General features: G+C 49.4%; 1 protein-coding gene across 2 annotated transcripts in view; it reads left to right on the top strand.

The window, feature by feature from the left end:
- The window catches only part of PHC1 (polyhomeotic homolog 1), a 325,158-nt gene that overhangs the window by 170,717 nt on the left and 129,440 nt on the right, over window positions 1-25,001 (top strand). The gene's annotated exons all lie outside the window — the stretch shown is intronic.

The following is a 25,001-nucleotide window of genomic DNA, read 5'->3' on the forward strand; positions in this document are numbered from 1 at the left end:
GGCGAGGTGGCGTCGGACCATGCCATCACGGTGGCCACAGCCATCGCTGACACAGGTTCCGCCAGATGGGCAACTTTTGCCTTCGTCGCCGGGGTTGGTTGAAGGCCACTTACTTCCGCCAGGATGTGCAGTCAAGGGTGTTGGACATGCCCTTCGACGGGGATAACTTGTTTGGCAAGACTGTGGACGAGTCTCTTCAGGCCATCAAGATGCATACCGAGACGGCGTGCGCATTGGGCACGCTTCAGTAGCGACGCTGTCCTCTCGGACATCTGGAGGAAAGTCCCAGGGTTCCTCCAAAGGCTTTGGTGGATTCTCATCATCCTACCATCAACCGTCCTGCTCTTCGACCCAGGAGGCCTACAGGGGCCGCAGCAAGCCCAGAGGTGGTCGCTGTTATCGCCAAGGTCCCCAAGGCCGCTCTTCCATGGCGAAGCAGGACTGAACCGGCCGGGACGTTGGGCCCCCACCCGCGCACCCAGGTGGGAGGCCGGCTGGCGAACTTCGTCAGCGTGTGGAAGACCATCTCCACCGACCGTTGGGTGCTGGAGGCGCTGGCACACGCACACACTCTTGAGTTCCAGCGGAAGTGTCTGCGTATACCACCCGTGGCCAGACAGGAAAACGACGTCCCTCAGCTTCTGCTGGAGGTACGGGCCATGATGAGGAAGGGCACGATGGAACTCGTCCCGAAGAGGCTCCGTAGTGTATTCTCCGTACTTTCTCATCAAGAAGACGGGCGTTTGGAGACCCATCCTGGACTTCTGCCGCCTGACAAAATACATCAGATCCCAGAAGTTCCGAATGGTCACCCTTCAGCACGTGCTAGGCAGCTGGAAGAAAGGGATTTTCTGTCGTCGTTGGACTTGGAGGATGCTTACTTTCACATCCCCATCCACAAGGGACACCGCAAGTTCCTGCGCTTCGTGATTCAATGGCAGCACTATCAGTTCAAGGCCCTTCCCTTTGGACTAAAGTCGGCGCCAAGGGTCTTCACCAAGTGTCTGGCGCTAGTGGCGGCGCAACTGCGCCTACGAGGGATCCATGTTTACCCCTACCTGGATGACTAGCTCAGCCGAAATCGAAGGAGATCTTCATCGCTCACACAATGGAAACCGTCCAGCTGCTGACACTGGGGTTCTCGGTGAACTATGCAAAGTCTTGCTTGGTGCCATCCCAAGACTCTGTTTCTGGGGTCTCGACTCAACACTGTCGTGCCTACCGTCTCCGTCAGAGGAAAGGATAACGGCCATCCTGGGCAAGGTGCAACGGCTGTTGACCTTGAAGATCGCACGGGTGAGGTCCATCAAATCCCTTCTCAGCATGATGTCATGCATATACCTCATTTGACTGTGCAGGCTGCGGATGCGGCCTCTGCAAGAGTACCTAGACGCCCATTGGATCCAGTTATCAGGAAGCTTCGAGGACAAGATCTCTCTCGATGGTGGGGGGTTCCGTGGAAACGGACTTCCAGATCACACCTCATCAGGAGATGGTCACGACGGACGCCTCCCTGGAAGGATGGGGGTGCGCACACTGGAGGTCTCCACGCAAGAGGTCTGTGGCTGTCATAGAAGAAGTCATTGCATAACAGACTGGCGTTACGGGTAGTATTATGGGCCCTTAAGTCCATCCTTCCGTCCCTCATTGGCAAGGTGGTACGGGTCTTCACGGACAAAACCACCACGATGGTCTACATCTGGAAGCAGGGTGGGCACCAGATCCTCAGCACTCTCCAGAGAGGCACAGGACCTATGGCACTGGGCCGTGGCCCAGGGGATATTCCTCATCCCGTTTCATCTGGCGGGAGTGAAGAACCTCCTCCCTCAACAGGGAGCTGCGCTCGTGCCACGAGTGGGAGCGTCGGTTGGATCAAGTGGAATGATGGGGCAATCCCCACATCGATCTATTGGCGATGAACACCAAGTGCCGGAGGTTCGCCAGCAGGTTTCCACAGCCGGGAAGCATGTGGGATGCATTCTTTCCCCTGTGACGGCCTGTTTCTCTATGCGTTCCCGCCATTGCTTCTGTGACTCATCAATTGACTCAGACGGTCCCGCTGCAAGATGATTCTCGTCGCATTGGTGTGGCCGAGACAAATATGGTACCAAGACCTTCTGCACTTGTCAGCGTCCCCTCCAGTTAGGCTTCCGGCAGACGCAGATCTGCTCACCAGAGAAGGAGGTGCGATTCTTCACCACGACCCAGGGTCGCTGAACTTGCAGGCCTGGCTCCTGCAGCATAAGAGTTTGGAGGATACAAGATCCCAGCGGACTGCGATACTCGCCAAGGCCAGGGCTTCGTCTACACTGAAGTGTTAAGGACATAAATGGAAGAGGTTCACTGTTTGGTGTCGTGCATCGAAGATAAACCCTCTACAGATTACGGCCCCTCAGGTGCTGCCGTACTTGCTGTCGCTGTCCAAAGCGGGGCTGGCACACGCTTCCATCAAGATTCATCTTGCGGCTATCTCCTGCTACACCAGAACTCTGAGGCAGTCGTTGCTGTGGTCGCACCGCCTGGTCAAGGAGTTCATGAAAGGACTTTTTTGCTTGTTCCCGCCAGTGAAGGCTCAGGCCCCAGTGTGGGAGCTCAATGTGGTGCTGTCTAGGCTCATAGGTCCTCCGTTCGAGCCTATGCATTCGGCGCCGCTGAAATTTCTATTGTGGAAGGACCGCATTTCTTGTGGCCATCACCTCCGCTCAATGAGTGGCCGAGATCCAGGCCCTCTCCTGTAAACCTCTGTACTTAACATTTCCATCTCAACGAGCCTTTGGTGTTACCTGTTTTCTTCCCGTCGCCTTCGTCGACGGCTGAGAGGTCTTCGGACTCGCTGGATGTGGCTAGAGAGAGCCCTGAAGTTCTACATGGACCGCACAAAGAGTTTTCGGAAGACATCACAGCTGTTTGTGAACTTTGGCCCTGTGAACCAAGGGAAGGCCACCCCAAGGCTTCCATTTCCAGTTGGATCTCCGGCTGCATCACCCATTGTCACTGGTTGGCAAACCGACTGTTGCCTGGCCGTCCGAGAGCCCATTCGACTAGAGCGATTGCTGCAACTACGGCGTTCCTGTCTGGTGTGCCCCTGCTGGACATCTGCAGGGCTGCTACATAGAGGTCGACGCAATCCTTCACAAGATTCTACTGCATCGACCAGGATTCCAGGGAGGAGTCCAGAGTCGGCCAAGCAGTGCTGCTTAACCTTTTCGCTTGAAGGTGAGCCTGGTGAGGAGGTAAGAGATTCCTAATGTTGAGATGCTTAATGTTGAAATTTGCCACCTCCTGTGGTTGTACATGTGTGTACTGCTGTATTCTTTATTCATGAGCATGTTAACCCATGCCAGACCCCATGCTGGAGAAGGAACAAGTTACTTACCTGTAACTACCTTTCTCCAGCATGGGTCTGGCATGGATTCACATGCGAACCTTCCCACCTACCCTTCTGCGGCTCATCTCTTGGTCCTACTGCCACTTTACATGCTACCAAATCTGAAGATGGCTGCTAGAAGAGGGGCTTAGGTAGAGGGCAGTCATTGGTTGGGGGCAGTATGACCCAGAGACCAGTGATTGGTTATTAGGAAAAAGACAGTTCAGAAGTGAAAATGAAATTGATTTTTTCTTTAACGAGGATTCCCAGCCTGACGACGGGGAATATTCTTGAGCATTTGAATCCATGCCAGACCCATGCTGGAGAACAGTTAAAGGTAAGTAACTTGTTCCTTATTTTACTCACCTGTGAATTGGTTTCCCCCTCCCCCACTTCCCAAAAGTAATGCTGTTGGCTTCCCTTTACTTTTTCTTTTAGGAAATGAATGTGTAAGTTCCCTGACTGGGTCTTTCTTCCCCTAACTTGCTCTATAGCCTGTTTGCAGTAAGTCTGAATTAGGTCTGTTTTAGCTTGAATTCAATGTGTGCAATTCTTAATAAGTGTAATGTGGGTTTAGCTGACCTTGGTCTATGTGCAATCCTAAAAGTAGTTTATGAAGAGTTATTGCTTGCTATAGTCTGTGTTCTTCTGATCTGAAAAGCAACTGTAATAGTGTATTCTGATGCTTGTTAATCTGCTTAGAATCACATGCTGTGCATATGGTCCGACATCCAGTGGTAACCGCAGAGCATTGCATCTTGTCTTTCGGGGACCGAAAGGGGACGTCGGCATAGGCATGTCTGTAACACTATCCCTATCGTGACGTGTGTAGTACCCAAAATCCCTCACGCGCCGAGGTCCCGCAGATTGTTCTTTTCCGCCTAGATAACTGGTCACCCTACAGCGGAGCTCTTACTAGAGACATTGTTTACCTTTACCGAATTTTCGGTTTATGCCCTAGTCGACGAAGACTACGGAGGAATCGTCTACGGCTGTGTTCTCGGCGCCTAAGATCCAGCGGCCGGATTTCCACGTGGTCTGGCCCTCTGGCCGACCTATACAGTAGGGAGAGTGGGTTCGGGGTGGCCATATTGTTATGTCTTTCCTCCTTTCCACTTCTTTCCCTTTCGGTCTGGTCATCCTTCCTTTTTGCTATGGAAAGGACTCCTTTTAGATTCTGCCCTAAGTGTAGGGTCAGATATCCTTGGAAGGACGAGCAAAGGATGTCTAACGCCTGTCTCCCCCTAGAGAACGACAAAAAGCGGTGTTCGCCGTGCAAGCTCCTTAAGCCTAAAGCACTTAAGGATCGCCGTGTAAAACGGTGGGCCGCGTACGGCATGTCATGCGTGGAGCTTCCCTTCCCTACCGCAACACCAGCCGAAAGTGACGGGGGTACTTCGGATGACCAAACGTCCAATGCAGATGTTATAAGCCTTGAAGTGGACACTTTTAGGTCTGCCACGCCTGTCCCCGACCCTTCCAGGCTCTACACTGGTCTTGCTACAGGGACTACACCCGGCGACAAGGGCATACATAAACATCGCACTAAACACACAACCCCTATGCCATCTTCGACGCCTTCGTCGAAAAAGGCGAAAGCGCCAACGGGTCCGTCAAATTTCGACGGTTCTCTCGGATCGTTAAGATCCAAAGCCTTCGCCGCATCCGCAACAGCGCATGACGACTGGGCAAACGAAAATGAATAAGGGCGCTACTCCCCAATCTACACGCGCTGAAGTTTTGGAGTCCGAAACTTCGACGATTTCCAAGGCCTCAATAGGCCCGACAGTTACGACTAGGCCTCTACCCGGTACTCTGACCGCTGGGCCTTCTGGCTACTGATGCCGCGGACGGCGTTTCAGCTACCGTTACATCATCGGAGGCTTTGTCTCACGGCGATTCGGTTACTATCCGGAAGAGCATCGGTAGGATCGCAGCGGCGGTGGGCCTTATCCCGGTCCTGCAGAAAGTTATGGGCCAGGCTGTGGAAAAGTTTTCGACCGACTTGGGCCGCGATTCCGATGACTCTTAAGTGGATAGTAAAGAGCCTCTCTGACACCCTGAGAATTTCCTCTCGACGCCAAAGAGCAGAGAACGTTGTTTCTCCCCACCTAGGCCATTTTGGGTCCTCGAAATGGACTACTGAAAAGTTTGAGGGATGTATGGATCGGCTGGAGCAGATTATCAGTTCTGCTGACCAGCCTCCGCCGAAAAAGGCTTGGGTAGACCCTAACCTTCAAATACAAGATGTTCAGCCTCAGGTTTTCCAACAGGAAGACGTGGCCCACATGGACACTTACAGGGACATCTATACTGAAGAAGAGGAATCATCTTTTCTCGAAAATTATGAAGATCAACAGGAGACGACAAAGAACTGGGAGGAAGCCCAGCAAGGAGGACAGGATCCTTGGTCACATCAAGATCAGGACTCTGATATTTTGTCATTGATTCTCCTCCGTCCAACCCCGCTCGCCAGGCCTCCCCTGTGGATGACCAAATGGCTTTCAACACCATGTTGAAAAAAGCAGCAGAATTCTTCAAAATTGCCACTCAAGAGGCTTTGCCTGAGCAGGATTTGTGGAGGACATTATTAAGGAAAAACCTCCGGCAAGTCAATCCATTCCCCTCCTTAATTCTGTTAAGAAGCGGATAGCTCCATCTTTAGTCACACCTGCCCAGACAAGGGCAGTGAACCCGAGAGTCGAAAAATTATTTCGGCCTTCTCCTTCTGACCCTCTATATATCAAGGGGCGTGCTATGCCAGACTCACTGGTGGTGACCACTACTCGACAGAGGGCAGGGGTACCCCTTGCCACTGGAGAATTACCTCCCGGCAAGGAGTCTAAAAGATTGTATGCCCTAGGCAAACGTCACATCAGCAGCTGCATATACCATTCGGGTTGCTAATAACACTACGCTAATAGCAAGCTATGCCGATGCCCAATGGAACCTGCTCCAAGAAGGCCTTCAGGAGGTCCCGGAACCGGCCAGGACCAAACTTCTCGCCATTGTTGCAGAAGGAAAACTGGTTAACCAGAATGTCGTTAAAAACATCCTGAATACTGCAGAAACATCTGCCAGATCCCTTGCACAAGGGACTCTTCTGAAAAGACATGCATGGCTGCGTACATCGAGATTTAGACCTGAAACTCAGGCCTCCCTCATTAATATGCCCATCGAAGAGTCAAACCTCTTTGGGAAAGCAGTTGATGAAGCGTTGGAGACAGCGAAGAAGCAGCATGATACCTTAAAGTCTCTGCAACAAATTACACAAAAAACTTCTTCCTAGAGGGGTAATAACTCTCGGCGGTCCTTTCGAGGACAAGCTCGTGCCGGTCAAAACAACTACGGCACGGACAGCTTCAACAATAACCAAACATCTGGAAGCCCCTCTTACTATCCCTCAAGGGGTCAGAAATGTGGCGAAGGTAGAGGCAGAGGCCCCAATTCCAGAGGAGCCAAAGCCTCGGGTCAGAAATGACACCAAGTCCAGGTCCCCTCCCATGCCTCCCCAGTCGGTGGGCGATTAACATCTTTCAGGCATGGGAGGGGATAACTTCCGACCAGTGGGTCTTAAAAACGGTCGCCCACGGTTATTGCGTGGAATTCTCCCGAACTCCAAAGTTCAGACCGCCGCGCTCACACGCCTTTCACTGGGACAGCTAAACATACTGATTCAAGAGGTGGAAGCACTGCTGGGAAAGGACACCATAGAAGCCGTCCCTATTCTTCAGGTAAACCAGGGTATATATTCAGTGTACTTCCTTGTACCCAAAAAGGATCTCAGCATGCGTCCTGTTCTAGATCTGCGCCCAGCGAACAAGTTCATAAAACCCCAGAAGTTTTGCATGGTAACACTACAAGAAGTGATCCCATTGCTGAAACGGGGGGACTTCATGGCAACACTGTATATGAAAGATGCATACTTTCATATTTCAATGTTGCCAGCGCACAGAAAATATCTAAGGTTCATGATCCAGGACAAACACTACCAGTTCAAAGTACTCCCCTTCGGCATCCCCTCGGCGCCCAGGGTGTTTACCAAAGTCCTGGCAGTGGCAGCAGCACACCTGCGCAGACTATCCGTCCCAGTTTACCCTTACCTCGACGACTGGCTCATTACGGGGGACTCGTTCGACGCTTGTTGTTCGAACACCCAAAAAACAGTAGATCTCCTCTTCAGCCTGGGCTTTTCAATCAACGAAAAGAAGTCCAGTCTAGTCCCCAGCCAAGTAAAACAATTTCTGGGGGCACTAATTTGGACGGAAGACTGTCTTGTCTTCCCCTCCAGCGAGAGGGTTCAGAACATGCCCTCTGATTCCTCAATATGTAGCCAGTTGAGAGGTGATGGTACGCAAAGCCATGCGGTTTCTAGGGATGATGGCGTCATGTATATACCTGGTTCCCCATGCGCGGCTGCGCATGCGTCCATGCAAGAGTGGCTCAACAGCCAGTGGTGTCAGGCCAGCGGACAATGGGAAGATCTGGTAGTTGTCTCGCCAGCCCTCGTTCTCTCTCTCTCTGCAGTGGTGGTCGAGGGAAAACCTCCTGAAGGGGAAAACCTTCACCACCCCTGCAGTGGAAGCCACTCTCACGACCGACGCATCTCTCACGGCGTGGGGGGCTCACCTGCTTCAGCAGACAGCACACGGAGTGTGGTCCCCTCAAGTAGCATCCAGTCATAGAAACTTACTGGCGCTATTAGCAGTGTTCAAAGCATTGAAAGCCTTTCAGGTACAACTGCAAGGGAAGACTGTGCTGATCTTAACCGACAGCACTACAGCAATGTATTACCTGAACAAACAGGGGGGCACTCGCTCTCCAGAGCTATCCAAGCTGTCCCAAAACATTTGGATATGGGCTCTCAAACACAAGATGTTTTTGTTGTCCCAACATGTTCAAGGGGAACTCAATCTTCTAGCAGATGTACTCAGCAGAGATTTTCCTCTGTCAGAAGAATACGAAAGGCGACTGCACTAAGACATTGTATCCAGCATCTTTGCAGAATGGGGGTTCCCAGAGATCGACCTGTTCGCTACTCAGGAGAACGCGCAATGCCAAGACTACGCCTCCAGGTACCCCCAGAACCGGTCCAAGGGGAACGGTCTCTGGATAACTTGTTCGGGGAAATTTGTCTATGCTTTCACCCCCCCTGACTCCCCTTCTCAACAAATTAGTGCACAAGATGCACCAGGAACCAGTTACCATGATACTAGTGGCCCCGCCAACTCTGGTTCGCTCACCTGATGGAAATGTCCCTCTCCCCACCAGTCAAGCTGCCCTGCCGTACAACATGTTGTCTCAGGACAGGGGGGGAACCCCCAAACCCTGAGCTTAGCAGCCTGGCTCCTGAGATCCTAGAGTTTGGACACCTGCAACTCCCTCAGAGGTGCATGGACATACTCAGTGAAGCGAGGAAACCTAATACACATTATTGCTATACTAGCAAGTGGAAACGTTTCGTCGTCTGGTGCAATTCCAAGGGTGTCAATCCTATCGATTGCTCACCCTCACACATTGTGTTGTATCTAAGCCACCTGTTGGACTCTGGGTTAGTCGTTAATTTCCTAACGGTTCATCTGGCTGCTTTGTCAGCCTACACCACATCACAGCAAAAGGTATCGTGGTGGAAGATACCAGTGATTAAAGCCTTTATGGAAGGAGTTAAGAGGATTTATCCTCCCATCTCTCACCCAGCCCCTGGATGGGATCTGAACAAGGTTTTACCCAGGCTCGTGGGAGCTCCCTTCGAGCCTATGCATAAAGCAAGTCTGAAAGACCGGACTTATAAAACAGCCTTCCTAGTGGCTATCCTGTTTTAGACCCCTTTGTTACAGTCCACAAAGATAAGGTAGTTCTGCGCACACATCCCAGGTTTGCGCCTACATTTATTTCGAAGTTTCATGTGAACCAGTCAATCGAACTACCCACTTTCTTCCAGAACCCTACTAACATGGCCGAAAGCAGCCTTCACGCACTGGACGTGCGCAGGGTAGTCATGTTTTACCTGGCGAAAACTAAACCACTAAGAAAGACTAAACAATTCTTTGTTTCAGTGGCAGCTGGTAGAGAAGGGGATCCTGTCTCTAAATCAGCTATCTCAAGGTGGATTGTCAAATGCATCACACTGTTACACTCTTGCGAAGAGAGAACTGCCCTTCAAGCCTTGAACACATTCTACTCGAGGCACTTGGGCATCCATAGCATTCATTGCAAATGTTCCTCTTGAGTCCATTTGCAAAGCAGCAACCTGGAGTTCTGTACACACCTTTGCAAAACACTATTGCCTAGACACTCATTCTAGGTCTGATTCTCAAGTGGGACAAGCAGTACTAAGACATCTTTTCTCTGTTCCTTCTCACAACCCACCTCCAACTCCAGGTACTGCTCGCTAGTCTATGCACAGCATGTGATTCTAAGCAGATTAACAAGGATCGGAAGACATGCATTACTTACCGTAATAGCATTTCTGATGATTGTATCTGCTTAGATTCACATGCGCCCTCCCTAACGCTCCACTTGGGATGGAAGGAACATAGACTTCTTGCTACTTTCTCTCTTTATGTACTCACTCACTATAGCCTTGGGCTCCCTCATGGCAGAAAAAATATAATCAGAGGGGCCTCAGCGCGTGAGGGATTTTGGGTACTACACACGTCACGATAGGGATAGTGTTACAGACATGCCTATGCCGACGTCCCCTTTCGGTCCCCGAAAGACAAGATGCAATACTCCGCGGTTACCACTGGATGTCGGACCATATGCACAGCATGTGAATCTAAGCAGATACAATCATCTGAAATGCTATTACGGTAAGTAATGCATGTCTTACAACCCTAGGTCTTACCTAGCATACCTGAAGGTTATCCTAAATGTAGTTATAGGGTCATACTGTTCCATGAATTTGTGTCCCACTATTCAGAAAAGTATACTTCGAGCATTTCCAAAATAGTCACAGGGTCCATTACTTACCTTGACATATTGCGGTCTTAAAATTGTAACAGGGGTTTATTGTTCCTGATTTGCTTAGTGCATTCTAAAATAGTTGTTGTGCCGTTGGCTTTACTTTACTATTACTGTTAGGATATAAATGTATGTGTGCCGCAATTGGGGATTTGCTTCCCCTAACTTGCTGTATAGCCTGTTTAGAATAAATCTGCCTTGGGGTATACCTACCTAGAATAACATTAAGTCATTCAGAACGTGAAACATTGGCTTTTGCATTTCCTAGTCTGTTTTATACAGATGCTAAAACAGTCTTCGGGATATATCTACCTTATAGTGTTGATAGCGCCTTTTAAAAGGTATATGTTTTAGTTACCTCGAGTTAGCGGAGGGCCATCCTAGAATGAGTTAGTTATTGCTGAGCTGAAAAGCAACTGTAATTATATATTACAATATTACACCAAAAGGTCTTACTCCCCTAATATAACTGTGTTGTCCTGAATAATAGCTTTAGATTTGTACTGTTTATTGAATGAGTGTTCCACTATTTAAAAAAGTATCCTGGTAACAGGGCTGGTTGGCTGTAATATCTATGCCCAGTGTCGCAGCATAACTGACAGGGTTTAATACCCTTGTATTACAGAAGGTAATCTAAAAGTAACTCATGGTTTTAACTCCCCATGAATATCTGTGGCCTTTAATAAACGTGTATATGGTTTGGCTGCTGTAGAATTACTGTTGGGTGTTCTGAAGAAGGTTCATTCTTTGGTTTGTGTACCCTCAAGTATTGTATTGTGTTTTTATCAATGGTCTATGAATCTATGACCAGTACTTACCCCAAGACTTATCTTGGCCTAGGTTTTATAATAAACCTTTACTTTTGTATACTACTTCTGGTTGTAACTGTTTCTATTGAATCCTTCGTATACTACAGTTTCATTGTACTTTCCCACAGCCCTCTCTCCTTCCTAAGGCGAGCCTGGCTGCTCTGTCTATGCTACCATATGCTCAGGTGGTACATCCTTATACCAAGAATGGAGTCGTATACTGTCTCGGTTGAATGGTTTTACTAGTTGGACTTCAGAAAAATTGTCCTAACCGCATCAGTTTGATTATTGTTGGCGCCAACTGGCATGCTTCCTTTGACCCTGAAACAAAATGAAGATCAATTTAGTTTCTGTACTTTTAAAGACTGCTCATGTTGATGTAAGCTGGTCAATTTATCCACATACAATGCCCATATATTCGTACAGCTTTCATCTGTTTTCATTATTTCCTCTTTAAATCCCACCAGTTCCTCTGCATTGAATAATGCTTGCCCCTTTACCCACTTCTTGCTCCAAACTGTTGCTTCCTCAACCATCTGTGGTTTTGCAGGACCTTGTGCTTCAAATTTTCCCATCCCTTCATTCATCTTTGGATCTTTACCGTTTAAATTGTACTGTCCCCCTGAAAATGCCCTTGCATTCTACAGATTTCTAAATGTGCCATGCACTGTGCCTCTAAAGTCAGCACTTCCTTGGATAAGAACAGTCTGGGTGCGAACCGCATGCAGAGTCTGCACATGCTTACTTTACTTGGGCCCTACTGATGGCTTTCGGTGTATCGTACCAAATGTTTGTGTCATCCGAATGATGTTCGTCTAACATTATTCACTTCTCTTTTGTGTCTGGTTACAAGGTTATTTAACTCAATTTTCTACTTTTGTACCATTATTCCTATTACTGCTAATACCCAAACTCATTCATTTCATTAGTGAGAAAGAGGAGAGAAACGGATAGACAGCATATGCCTATTAACACATTCTTAATATTTCTTAGATTGTTGGTTTTTACTTCCTGAATATTGTCTGTTGCTCTGGCTTTGCTGTGCCCGAAAAGTTTAATTTCCCTAAAGCTATTGCTTTGTCTCTTGTACATAACTCACCTTTTGGCTGTTGGTTCTTGTTCGGGTCTCAATGTTTGTTGCAATTCAGTGCTGTGGTGTTGTTGTACTCCTATATTTGCCCAAGTGTTAGTTGCTACCCAGGCACAGCGATTCTTTAACTTGGCTGCTGTTGGAGTGTTGTCCAGTGAACTTTGGCTGATTCCAGGGCTGCATATGCTATCTGGCATGGACTATGTCGCTAGGTTGTAACTGAAGAGGCTCTTCTGTCGCAGTGTCTTATTGGTTGGTTGGGGGCCGATTGAGCACTCTGATGTTTATCTGAGAAGATAAAAGTTCAGCACAGGCTGACATATTCTGAGATGTACATTTAATTCCTCCCCCAACAAGTCTGCACTTGTGTGTGCTTCAGACACTGTTCATGTGGGCGCAGCCTGGGGTATGCATCCTCCTTCCTGTTACCACTTCATGCGGTGACAGATGGTGGTCTTTGCTTGGCTGGTTGTGTAGACTTAACGAGGCCAGAAGCAAGCAATACAGCTAGCTCTTTTTGAGTGAATCACAGAGCTTGGCTAACTTAAGTTTAAGCAAACAATTAAGGCATTCTGCCACCCCATTTGCTGCTGGGTGATAAGCCATGCAAAGTGTGTCTAATACCCAATAACCTGATTATTTCATTAAAAAAATATGTTCACAAAATGGGAGCCATTATGCAACCTTGGTACCTCACAAATGCCCCATCTGGGGAACACCTCCCTTACGAGGAATCTGGTTGCAGATTTGGCATCTACATTCACACAGGGTCCTTCTTAGATTCAACTGCAATATGGGCATACCACTAACAATACGTACCTGTAAGCGCTGCATCTATTCACCATATCGATATAATCTATGTGGAGCTCTTTGAAGGGCCGTTTGGGGTGAGGTAATGTTGTTTTCTGTGTCTTGAGTGTATGGCCTGGATGAAACTTCGTGGCATGTGTTAGTTTGCCACAAATGTATTGACTTTTTCAGCCAAATTAGGCACATACCAGTCCTCCCTAAAGTCAGCAGCAAGGTGCTGCTTAGGTGCATGCATAGGAAAGTGAAGTGCTTCCAAGGTGATGTTTAATAACTATGGGCATTAGTATTTTACCTGTGCTTTCTTTGTCTCCATATGTCGTCAGTGGGTGACGGGGCATGTCCCTTTTTTACCCGGAATGCCTTTCCTTCTGGTGGGGCTCTTTCTTGAAACTCAGCAATGTGCTCGTTTGATAAGGCACTATAAACCTCTGGTAGTCACTGTGGTTGCACTGCTGTGACAGGCGTTTGACTTTCCTCTGGAAAGGGCATTTAAGCCACCTGTTTGGCAGCTGCATCCACAGCCGTGTTTGCATGTGAAATCGCGTCTTTCCCTTTGGGGATGAACGGGATGGTTTCCTTGCCATGGTTCAGGATGGTAAGGATGCTATGTGTGAGGCCGTTCAGTCGGGTTTGGATATGGCAGATTGTGTCAGCCGGTCCATGGCGGCGAGCACCGTGATACGCAGGTTTGCGTGGTTGCGGAAGTCGGGGTTTGCTCCTGATGTGCAGGCCCGGCTCCTCAACTTGCCCTTTGACGGGGGAACATCTTTTTGGCAGCAAGGCTGACAAGAGCCTTGAGAGGTTGCAGACCTCCAAAGCTGCAGCAAAGTCGTTGGGCGCTGCAGTTCGACAACCTCTGCCTTTTCGTCCTAGGGGACAGCAATGGAGGGGAGGTTCCTTTCGTTATTACTCATCCTTTGGTAAAGCGAGAGGTGCTGCCAGTCAAAGGGGCCACCGTAGGAGTGCCAGAGGTGGAAAACAAGGTACTTGAGGTGCCAAGGCTGCTCGGGCTGTTGCCTCTTTGCCCTCAGGCAATGCCGTAACCCTTCAGCTCAGTGATGAGGCCATGTCCCATGGTTTGCCGGTTGGGGGAAGGCTGGCGCAGTATCTTGCAGAATGGCGCGCCATTACTTCAGATGTGTGGGTTCTGGAGATCATAACCCACGGCTACTGTCTTCCTTTCCGGCAGAGGCCTCAAGACAATCCACCAGGGAATCTCTCTTTGAAGACTCCGGATCCGCTCCTTGCGCAGGAAATTCAATCCCTGCTGGAGAAAGGCACCATAGAACTGGTGCCTGTAGCGGAGAGGAACAAGGGATGGTATTCCCCTTATTTTTTGATTTCCAAGAAAGACGGGGGATTGAGACCCATCATGGACTTGCGCGGTTTGAACAAACTCCTCAGGAAGGACAAGTTCAAGATGGTTACTCTCAAGTCCTCCAGGCCCTTCAACTTCAGGACTGGTTGGTGTCTCTCGACCTCAAGGACGCTTATTTTCATGTGCCGATCCATCCAAAGCACAAGAAGTACCTGAGGTTTGTGGTTGGCGACTCGCACTTTCCGTTCCGTGTCCTGCCGTTCGGATTGACCTCCGCCCCGAGGGTCTTCACCAAGCTCATGGTAGTGGTGGCAGCGCACCTCAGGAAAGGAGGGATTCACGTCTACTCCTACCTGGACGATTGGTTGATCAGGGCGTGCTCTCCCGGGCAAGTCCTGGATCATCTGTTAGTCACCTGCCACTCCCTCCACAAGCTGGGCTTCTCCCTCATCTTAAAGAAGTCCCATTTGACACCAACTCAGAGGCTCCAGTACATCGGGCAGTGCTCGACACATCCCTGGGGCAGTGTTTTCCTCCCCAGGTGAGGGCTCATCACATTCAGCAGATGGTGCACAAGTTTCAACTTGCCCAGACTCTCCCAGCATTCGAGTTCTTGAGACTGCTCGGCCTCATGGCATCCTGCATTCTTCTGGTGCCAGAGGCCAGGTTGCGGATGAGATCTTTGCAATGGGCACTCAAGCTCCAGTGGTCTCAGTCCTCCGGCAGGATGTCGGACCCTGTTCAGGTGCCGTCTTCGGTCGCCCAGGACCTTCTGTGGTGGGCCGACGAAGGCAATCTGATGAGGGGGGCTCTATTTTGGCTCGATCGTGACGATCGTGACGGACGCATCCCTCACGGGATGGGGAGCTCATGCCAACGAGTTGACAGTCAGTGGTCGTTGGTCTCCATCGGAGTCCAGACTCCATATCAATCTGTTGGAGCTGAGGGCTGTCAGGCTAGCCCTGAAGGCTTTTCTGCCGACTGTGCGAGGAAAGAATGGCCTGATCCTGACGGACAACACAGTGGCCATGCACTACCTCAACAAAAGGGGGGTGGGGGGCAGGGTCACTTCCTCTGTGCAGGGAGGCGATGCAGCTCTGGTTCTGGGCAATCCAGCAGGAAGTTTCGATCTCGGCAGTTCATCTGGCAGGAGACGAAAACGAGATGGCGGACGCTCTGAGCAGGCAGAGCGCGATCTCTTTACGAGTGGGAGTTGGCTCAGGAGATTCTCCTGGAGATCTTCGCCCTTTGGGGGACCCCTCAAGTGGATCTCTTCGCCTCCAGTGTCAACCGGAGGTGCGAGAAGTTCTGCTCACTGGAATTTCCTCCAAACGGAGCCTTAGGAGACGCGTTCGTGGTGGAGTGGTCCTTCCCACTGCTGTATGCGTTTCCTCCAGTCCCCTTCATCCCGCAAGTACTGTGGAGGTTACGGAGGTTCGGTTCCCGGATGTGGGCCCGGAGGACGTGGTACCCGGACATTCTCGACTTGTCCATCTGCCCTCCACGTCGTCTTCCCTACCGAATCTGCTCTCACGGAAGGGGGGTCAGGTTCTCCATCCAGAGGTCAGGTCCCTCAACCTTCACGCTTGGTTTCTGAAAGGTTGAGGTATAAGGATTGGGACCTCCCTGAAGACGTGATGGAGGTGTTGCTTTCGGCCAGAAGGCCCGCAACAAAGTCCCTATAATGTTGCCGTTGGAGAAAGTTCTGCGACTGGTTCAGGGTTAAGAATGTGGATCCTTTTGCATGTGACATTCCCATGGTTCTGTCTTTTTTGCTTTCTTTGGCCCACAGGGTCCTTCAAGTGGGTACCATTAAAGGTTACCTGGCGGCGCTGTCCATATTTAAGCACTGGTCTGAAGAGTGTTCCCGTTTTAAAATTCCTTTAATGTCTCAGTTTCTGAATGGCTCACTAATGTGTTCCCTCTGTCAGCTTTCCAGGTGCCGGTTGGGATTTGAACTTTGTTCTCAAGTTTCTGATGGGTGCTCCGTTTGAGCCTTTGCATTCATGCCCTTTGACTCTGAAAACTGTATTTTTATAGCGGTCACTTCCGCTCGCAGAGTGAGTTACAGGCACTTTCAGTTAAGCCACCCTTCACTGTGTTTCATAAAGACAGGGTTGTCCTTAGAGTTCGTCCTTCTTTTCTTCCGAAGGTGGTGTCGGAATTTCATTTAGGCCAGAAGGTTGTTCTTCCGGCATTTTATCCTCCTCCACATCCTGGTAATGAAGAGGAGAGGCTCCATAGGCTTGATCCTAGGAGAGCTTTAAGCTTTTATATTTCATACATGTCCCGGGTCAGAGTGGACGATCAGCTCTTTATTGGTTACGCTGGAAAGCGTTTGGGACAGGCTGTGACGAAACGGACTTTGTCTCGCTGGGTTATTTTAGCTCTGAGTGTTACCGCTTGGCGGGTAAGGACCCACCGGTCGGCTTACGGGCCCATTCTACCAGGGGTATGGCTGCCTGTACGGCCCTGCAGAGGGGTGTTCCTATTTGCAACATCTGTGATGCAGCCACCTGGGCTTCGGTACATACTTTTGTACGTCACTATTCCCTCGATTCCATCCGGGGGCAGGATCTGGCCTTTGGCAAGGCGGTCCTTTACTCCGCAATTTGATTGGGCATGCTAAATTTCTGTTTTCTAAATTCTTTTCCCACCTCCTTGCATTGGTACTGCTTTGGGAGTCTGTCATAGATGTGGAATACGTCGGAGGACCCAATCCCCTCGAAGAACAAGTTACTCTTATCTGGTAATGTTCTTTCGATGGGATGGTCCGACCACGTATTCCATATCGCTCCCTCCCTACCTTCCCCGATACAGAATTTCTTATGCGATTGCAGCTTACGTTTCCGCAAGGCTTTGTGTGTCAGACTGGCAGAAGACTGGTGGCACACGTTTTGGGGAAAAAACTACAACTGAGGCTACGGGCGTCGTGCGTCCTACTTATAACATCCAGTGCCGTCGGAGGAGGTCCTCGAGGACGGTGCATCGACGTCATCGACGCAGGACGCCGAAAATTTTCCAAAGCAGCACAGCTGTGGTGATTACTGTCATAGATATGGAATACGTCGTCGGACCATCCCATCGAAAGAACGTTACCAGGTAAGAGTAACTTGTTCTTCTTACTGCTGTGGCTCTGTCTGGGCTTATCCTCCTCCCTGCTGCTTGCTGTTCCTGGCAGCCATTTCCACTTGCCTTCCTAACTGTTCTCGAAGCATCCTGAAAGGAAAGCACTTTAAGAGCAGTTTTAGGGGCTGGTTGATGGTCAGTGAGTAGCTTTACGTTTTCAATTTGTTTTTGATCTTCTTCAGATGCGTTTGTGGAGGGATTTGTGTGCTTTTTGCAATCATTTTGTGCCTAGTTTGTGGCATTCTGTGGGGTTTAGCATGTGTTTTTGTGGACACCCACCTGTTTTCTGAGACTAGACTACAGTCTTTGGGGTGTAGTCATTTGTTTCTGGCTTTCACACGGTCCCTACCCTCCCCCTTGCAATTGACTGGAACGTAAAGCTTGGAACTGCCCCCACCCCCTCTCCCCCCGAATCAATCTCTAGGGCAGAGGTCTTCAAACTGTGGGGTGTGCCCCACTTTGTGGCGTGGCCGCATTCCTGGGCTATGGGTGCAGAGAGCCCAGCATGAAAAGTAAAAATAAAAAAAGGTGTTGGGTGGGCGTTTCTTTTTTTAAATTGGAGGAAAAGGGCAGTGTCTGCTCACATGGTCTGACTGGAGCATAAAACTCTCGGCGGGCCAATGGAAAAAGTGGCCCACAGTTGAAAATTGATATTCATTCCTTTAGTCACAGACTATTTGAATAGTACCCAAGGGGGAGTTTTTTGTTAAAATGTAAGCAAATTGTGATCTTTAAAGAATATTTATTCTGCAACAATGGTCAAAACTACTAGATGCATAGTAAAGTTACTCATCAAACTGGCCCACATTTACCAAATAAGTGGTACATTGTGACTGCCCACACTAGCATTTTTGTACAGGTATTGCCCTATAGGCTCATCCATAATGGGCGAGGGGCATCCACCCAGTGGCCCCCTCACCCATTATGGAGGAGCCAGCCCAGTAAAACCCCAAGAACTCCCTCCGCTGCTTTTTCCAGCTGAGGGAGTGCTCCTGGGCTGGCTGAACTGTCAAAGGGAAACTCTGTTTCCCTTTGACAGTTCCCCTGCTACACATGCTCACTAAGCCATGAAAAGGCTGGTGGTGTTTTGCTTCTCCAGCCTTGCATAGCTCATTGGAAATACTGGATGGGGCACTGCATTTCTGTATGTGCCAGGGGGAACATAAAACTATGCTCTAAAATGCAACATTTTAACCCATCATTTAAAAAATATTCACAGGGAAGCCCCCCACCCCGAAACACCCTTTGATTGGTTCGGGCTTGGTCGCTATGGCATATCTGGTGGACATATTTATGCCCCTCCACTTAAAACTTTCACCAGCCACCGCCACCTCTGTGGATGGGCGGGAGCCATGGGATAATGGTGGGAGCAAGGTTTGGAGAGCCCAATGACGCACCGGTACCCTCACAAACTATGCAACGACCTTGCACTTCAAGAATAAAATCTGCGACATCCATCGGATCATACAAAGCAGACAAACAACCAAATCGCACAACCCATGCCACCAACAGTGGAACTACAGAATAGACGGCCCCTTCCAGTTGAAATGGTTCAGATTTGTACCATCGGTGGATCTGTGGCCGACTCGAGTCCAAATCTTGGTTAAAAGGACTCTTGCAGTCACTCTTCAGATCATTGTGGAACCAAGACCCCTACAAAGAAATGCAACCCACTGAGGAAGACTATTGCAGCCAGCCCTACAGATGAGGGTTTTACCAGCCAATTTTACTCCATAAAAATAGGCAAATCTAATTAAAAATGTGGAGTGTTAAGAAAGATTGTGTGCAGTGCCCTTTGGGTGCACTGCAACAACCCTGACCTCCTGGCAATAGGAACCCAACCTTTGGTATACGTCTGTACTACACAGGTTGGTAGCGTGTTTAGCAGCCCGGCTCTCAAGAGGGGTCAATGTGAGCTATAGGGGAGTTACAGAGAGATTCACAGTGACGGTAAAACGCATATTAATTTATTTCAGTCAGTTATAAAACGTTCACTAGAAGGAGACAATCTACATCACACAAGAATATACTTCAATAATTCACACTGTCAGGTTCTGAGGCATTTAAACTACTATGAAGAAGGAGCAAAATGGCATAGGTTAATAAAAATATTAGTTGTTCTTAAACAGTGCAAATAGTTTGAGTTCACCAGAGAAGTCAATACAATGCGATAGGTTAGGCCAAAGTCAATGGGCTAAAGTATTGTATAGGATAAAGCAGTTCTGGTAGTTAAACAGAAAAGTCTTTGCCAAAGTTCTCAGAAGTGAAACATTCATATGTTGGGTCACAAGCTGACTAGGCCTGCAAGTTGCCAAAGTTTCAAGCACTTTCGCAGTGAGAGGTAAGTTCTCTCGGTCGGGTTTTCACAGTACCTTACAATGAAGAAAAAGACACAGCTGAAGACTTCTGTTCCTGGCAGTTCCTACAGATCTCGCTGTTCCTGAGCCTCAGTCGTGAGGACAAGAGGGAGGACGTCGGGGGACTCCTGCACTGGGACTGGTCACAAAGCTGACAAAGGGCAATTCTTCAATTCCGGTAGCTGTAGTCAAGCACACAAACTGGTGTCCCTCTCCCTGGTTATTTGGTTTCCTGCAGCACAAATACAACCAGCTCGAGAATGGTATCCAGGTGGCTTATTGTCGATTTGATTGGTCTCCCCAACTCAAAGGGAGAAGTTGTCCTTGAAGGGAAGGGCTTCTGTCAAGATGAACTCGGCAATTCGGGCAAACCAACTGTCCAGGAGCCATCCTCTTCCAGCTCGTCTTCAGTTCTTTCGTTCCAGTGGTCGACTCTGCCTTCCAAGCCAAGAGACTCGTCTTTTATCCAGTTTCCTCCCATTTATTCCAGCCTACCTGACACTCACCCAGCAGTGTGGCTACCCTTGCCAGACAGTCAGCCAGCCAATCACGCCAGAGTGTATTTGGGTCTTCTAGGAGACTAAGCACAGGGAGTTTCGGGCACCTCCCTCATTTCCTGCCCACCCCAGACACTCCGGCGCCAGAGGCGGTCTTCAGTCCTGAAGCCTGGCAAAGGCTTGGGAACAAAGGAACCAAACCTGATTTGGCACGCAGAGACCAACTCTAGAAGGACCTTGCCAAAAAGAAATGGTGAAAAAAGAAGACTGGGACCGTTTAAACAACGGAGGCTCAGATGCCATCTTGAAAAACATGGCTCCCGCGATTTGACGCTACTGTTGTTCGCGGTAGGGAAAAATCATGGTAGTAAATTGTAAAACCACTGCCAACAGCCATTTCGATAGGAAAGGGTAGCTTTTGACTGCTACATGAGTTCCTAGAAACAGGGGATCCTAAGTAACCCCTCCAGCACTCTGTTGTAAGATAGTGTGAACTGGGTCTAGGAATTTGGAAAGACTAGTAAAGTCAATTTCACTTTACTTTCTCTGGGAAACAGTAGTTTATCCCAGAGAAGGTATTTAAACCCTGGGACAGCCTAAAAGACTTACCCCTTGTCACTGCACTGAGGGTGCTATGTAACAAAAATGAAAAGATGATGCCTATGGAGTTGTCTAAAACTCCACAATCAAAGAGCACAAGAGTAAAACACACATCAAAATACATGAGTGGGGGGAAAAAACTCACTCACCAGGTAAAAAAAAAAATCAGTCCTCAAAATTGAGCAAAGTTGCTGGGGGTCTCTAAGGTGAAGCGAATTAGCACATTTATGAGAATTCCCCCCAACATCCGGGGATTCCAAGAACAGAGGTCCAAACAACCTGACCATTCCCCGAGTCGGCACTGGAGGAAACAACAAAAGGGGGGTGGGGGCAAGGGCTTTTTCCAATCCCTTCCCCGCAACAGCTTCAGAGGGAAAGCAGGCATGACACGCCCCTTCGGGTCCACATGTCTCCAGTGGGGGGCAAGCTTGCCTTCCATGTGCAATTTTGGTGCCAACATTTTTCAGACCCCTCGATTCTATCAGTAGTATCCACGGGGTACCCCCTGTCAGGTAGTGGAAGAAGTTCCAGCCTCCCAGCAAGGTTTGGGCTTCTATTCCAGGATTTTTGCCATGCAGAAGAACCACCAGGCTGGCCGGAGAGTTGTGTTGGACCTTTCCAACCTCAACCTCTCCCTTGCTATACAAAAATTCAAGATGGTTACGCCAGCACTCATTGCGGAGACACTGTACAAGGGAGACTGGATGTGCTCCCTGAATCTGAAGGAGGCGTATCTACACGTCCCTATTTGGCAGCCACATCTGTCCTTTCTACGGTTCAAGATCATGGACTGCCATTTCCAATACAAGGTGCTACCCTTCGGCCTCAAGTCAGCCCCCAGGGTATTTACCAGGTTAATGAATGCGGTAGCAGCCCTCCTCAGGGCCACCACGTGTAACCATACCTGGACGACTGGCTCATCTGGGCTTCAACTCATGAGGGCGTTCTCCACACCTCCTCCGCACTTATGAGCACACTCCACGACCTGGGGTTTACGATCAATCTCGAAGTCTCAGCTACAACCCACGCAGAGCCTGACGTTCCTGGGCCTCCTCTGGGACACCGGCTCCGAGAGAGTCTTTCCCTCGGAGGACAAGATCACTACTATCAAGAGAGCCACTACTCCCTTCCTCTCCAGGACAGTGACCTCGGCCTGGTGGTACCAACACCTGCTGGGTATTATGGCACGGTCCTGTTGGCCGTACCCCACCCAAGATCCAAGAATCAAGATGAAGAGATTACAGCTGCACTTTGCAGCCTCATGGAATCCGGAGAGGGGCTCCCAAGCGGAGCCTGTTGACATTTCTTCATCTCTCCAACCGGACCTCATGTGGTGGTCTGCGGATTGCAACCTGCGGCAGGGCAAGCCCTTCCGGCAGCCTCTCCTGCAGGTTACCGTCTCTATGGGCTCCTCCTTTGAAGGCTGGGGAGCCACACTGGACAGTCACAGCGTCCATGAAGTCTGGACTCTGCACAAACAGGAGTCCCACATCAACTGGCTAGAATTGAAGGCCATATGGCTAGCCCTCAAGGCCTTACTCCCTCTGACACAGGGCAAGACAGCACTTAACCAGACGGACAACTCCACCAGCATGTACTATGTCAATAAGCAGGTGGGTACCAGATCCCCTCCGCTGTGCATCCTAGCTGTCAGCCTGTGGGAATGGGCTCTGGAGAACATCATCTACCTCACTGCTGTCCACCTCGCGGGGGAGTCCAACCTGAAGGCGGACAGGCTCAGCAGACTGGGGGCGGACAATTACAAGTGGCAATTGAACAATCTGGTGCTGAAGGAGATCTTCCTCAAGTGGGGGCAACCCCAAGTGGATCTATTTGCCTCCCGGGACAACAGGAAATGCCAGCAATTTGCAGGGACAGGGCTCAGGCTCCCTGGGCAACGCAGTCCAGATACAATGAAACTATATGACGGCATACGCCTTCCCTCCCACGCCACTTGGTACACAGGGTGATCTACAGCCTCTCCTGACCCAGCAGAGGGGGCAGGGTACTCCACCCCGCTCCTCACAAGCCTGCCCTCACAGCGTGGTTCCTGAGTAGGTCACACAGACACTAGAGCCTATCTCGGGCTAACCTGGAGATCATCCAGGGCTCCAGAAGCAAAGCTACCAGGAGCCAATATAAGAGCTAAGGGTCCAGATTCTGTCATTGGGCCGACTTGAAGGAGATCCACCCCCTAAAATGCATGTTGGACAATGTACTCTCCTTCTCGGCACACCTCGCCCACTCCGGAGTTCAGGTGGGCACATGCCGCACCTATCTGGCAGCCATAGGAGCCTACAGAAATTCAGAGGATGGATTCTTCTCCTCTGCTAATCCGGTGGTCAAACGACACCTGGCAGGCCTCCACAGGCTCTACCCGCCTATAAAGAAGCCACATCCTGTGTGGGACCTCAATGTAGTGCTGGGCGCCTTGGCACACAAACCGTTAAAGCCAATGGCGTCTGCAAACATCAGGTTGGTCATCTTAAAAACATTGCTGCTCGTAGGTTTCATCTCCGCTGGCATAGTTAGCGAAATCCAGGCTCTGGTGGCATCCGAGCCCTACACTATCTTTCACAAGGACACCCGGCGTTCCTACCCAAAGTGACCACCTCCTTCCATCTGAACGAGGAAATAATCTTGCCCACCTTCTTCGCCGACCCCCAAGGATGAGCCTCATAGGGTCTTGCGCCGTCTGGATGCTAAAATACTACCTTGACGGGACCAAGGATTTTCACAAGTCGGATGCCCTCTTTATCACTTTTAGTGGTTCAAGGCAGACTAGGGGCCTCAATAGCAAGGTGGATGGTTGCCGCCATCAAGGAGGTCTATGAGGGGCAGCACAAACCAGTGCCAGCCAATTTGCATGCCCATGCGGTCAGAGCCAAAGCCATGGCCATCACGTTTGAACGGCATTTGCCGTGGCAGGTCATCAGCAGGGTGGCTACCTGGGCCACCCCTTCGGCTTTCTGTAAGCACTACTGTTTGGACGCCACCTCTAGATCAGACTCTGCTTTTGGGTAGGCGGTTCTAAGTAACAAGTTTGCTTAAGGAGGGTCTCCTCTCCATCCTGGGGCTACATTCAGTTGTAATCGCCCATACATTATGGAGGAAAGGGGACGGGGATGTAAGAGTAATATTTACTCACCGTAGTGACTAATATACTCTTAGTCCATAGTCCCCTTTCCTCCATACGTCCCAACCTTCTCCCCCCTAATACTGGTATCATTAGGCAATGTTAAATATTGTCGACTCTTCAATGGGGACTGAGGAGTGGCGGCAGTGGGCGGAGTCAGGTGAGCACATGCTCCCAGGGCCGCGACCCTCTAAATTTAAAGGGGAAGACGTTTTTTCTGGTGAAAAAGGTTCTGTCTCCCATCACTCGCAAGTGACGCCCATACAGTATGGACGAAAGGGGACTGTGGACTAAGAGTGTACGTTGGATCTTGATCAAAATTTGCAACAAAAATTAGTAGTCTTTAATGTATGTTGGAGCTTTTCGGATCAATAGTTGAAAAAAGTAATCTATGTAGGCGCCCATAGGTTGAAGGATACCTCCTGAGGCTGCCACTATTGGTCCTCCAGGTGGATTGATTAGACTCTTATGTATTTTGGGCAACAAATAGAAATGTGGTATCTGAAGGTATTGGGTGAACAAAAATGATTTCGTTTTGTGTGAGATCCATTCCATCTCTTCTGCCATCTTTAAGATAGTTTCCAATTCGGTCATAATCTCGGTCGGATCATTGTCTAGAGTGACGTATACTGTGGTATCATTTCGTTGTCGTGGACATTCAGTCAAATAATCAATCGTGTTAATCACCAATGCCTCCCCCATTGTCGTCTGGACAAATGGTAATCTTCTCATCAGAATGTAATGATCAAATTCACCTATATTAAGGTTGTTCTACTTGGGCTTACCAAAATGTAATTTTCTAAGATCAGCTAATAGCATTTTCTCAAAAAATCTCTATTGCTGGTACACTGATAGGGGCTGTGAATGTACTTTTAGGCTTGACTTCAATGTATTCTGGTTCTTTTGTGCGTACGCTTTCAGATGG

Source organism: Ambystoma mexicanum, chromosome 3p (genome assembly GCF_040938575.1).
Source record: "Ambystoma mexicanum isolate Mex_15411 chromosome 3p, UKY_AmexF1_1, whole genome shotgun sequence".
Classification (NCBI taxonomy): Eukaryota; Metazoa; Chordata; class Amphibia; order Caudata; family Ambystomatidae; genus Ambystoma; species Ambystoma mexicanum.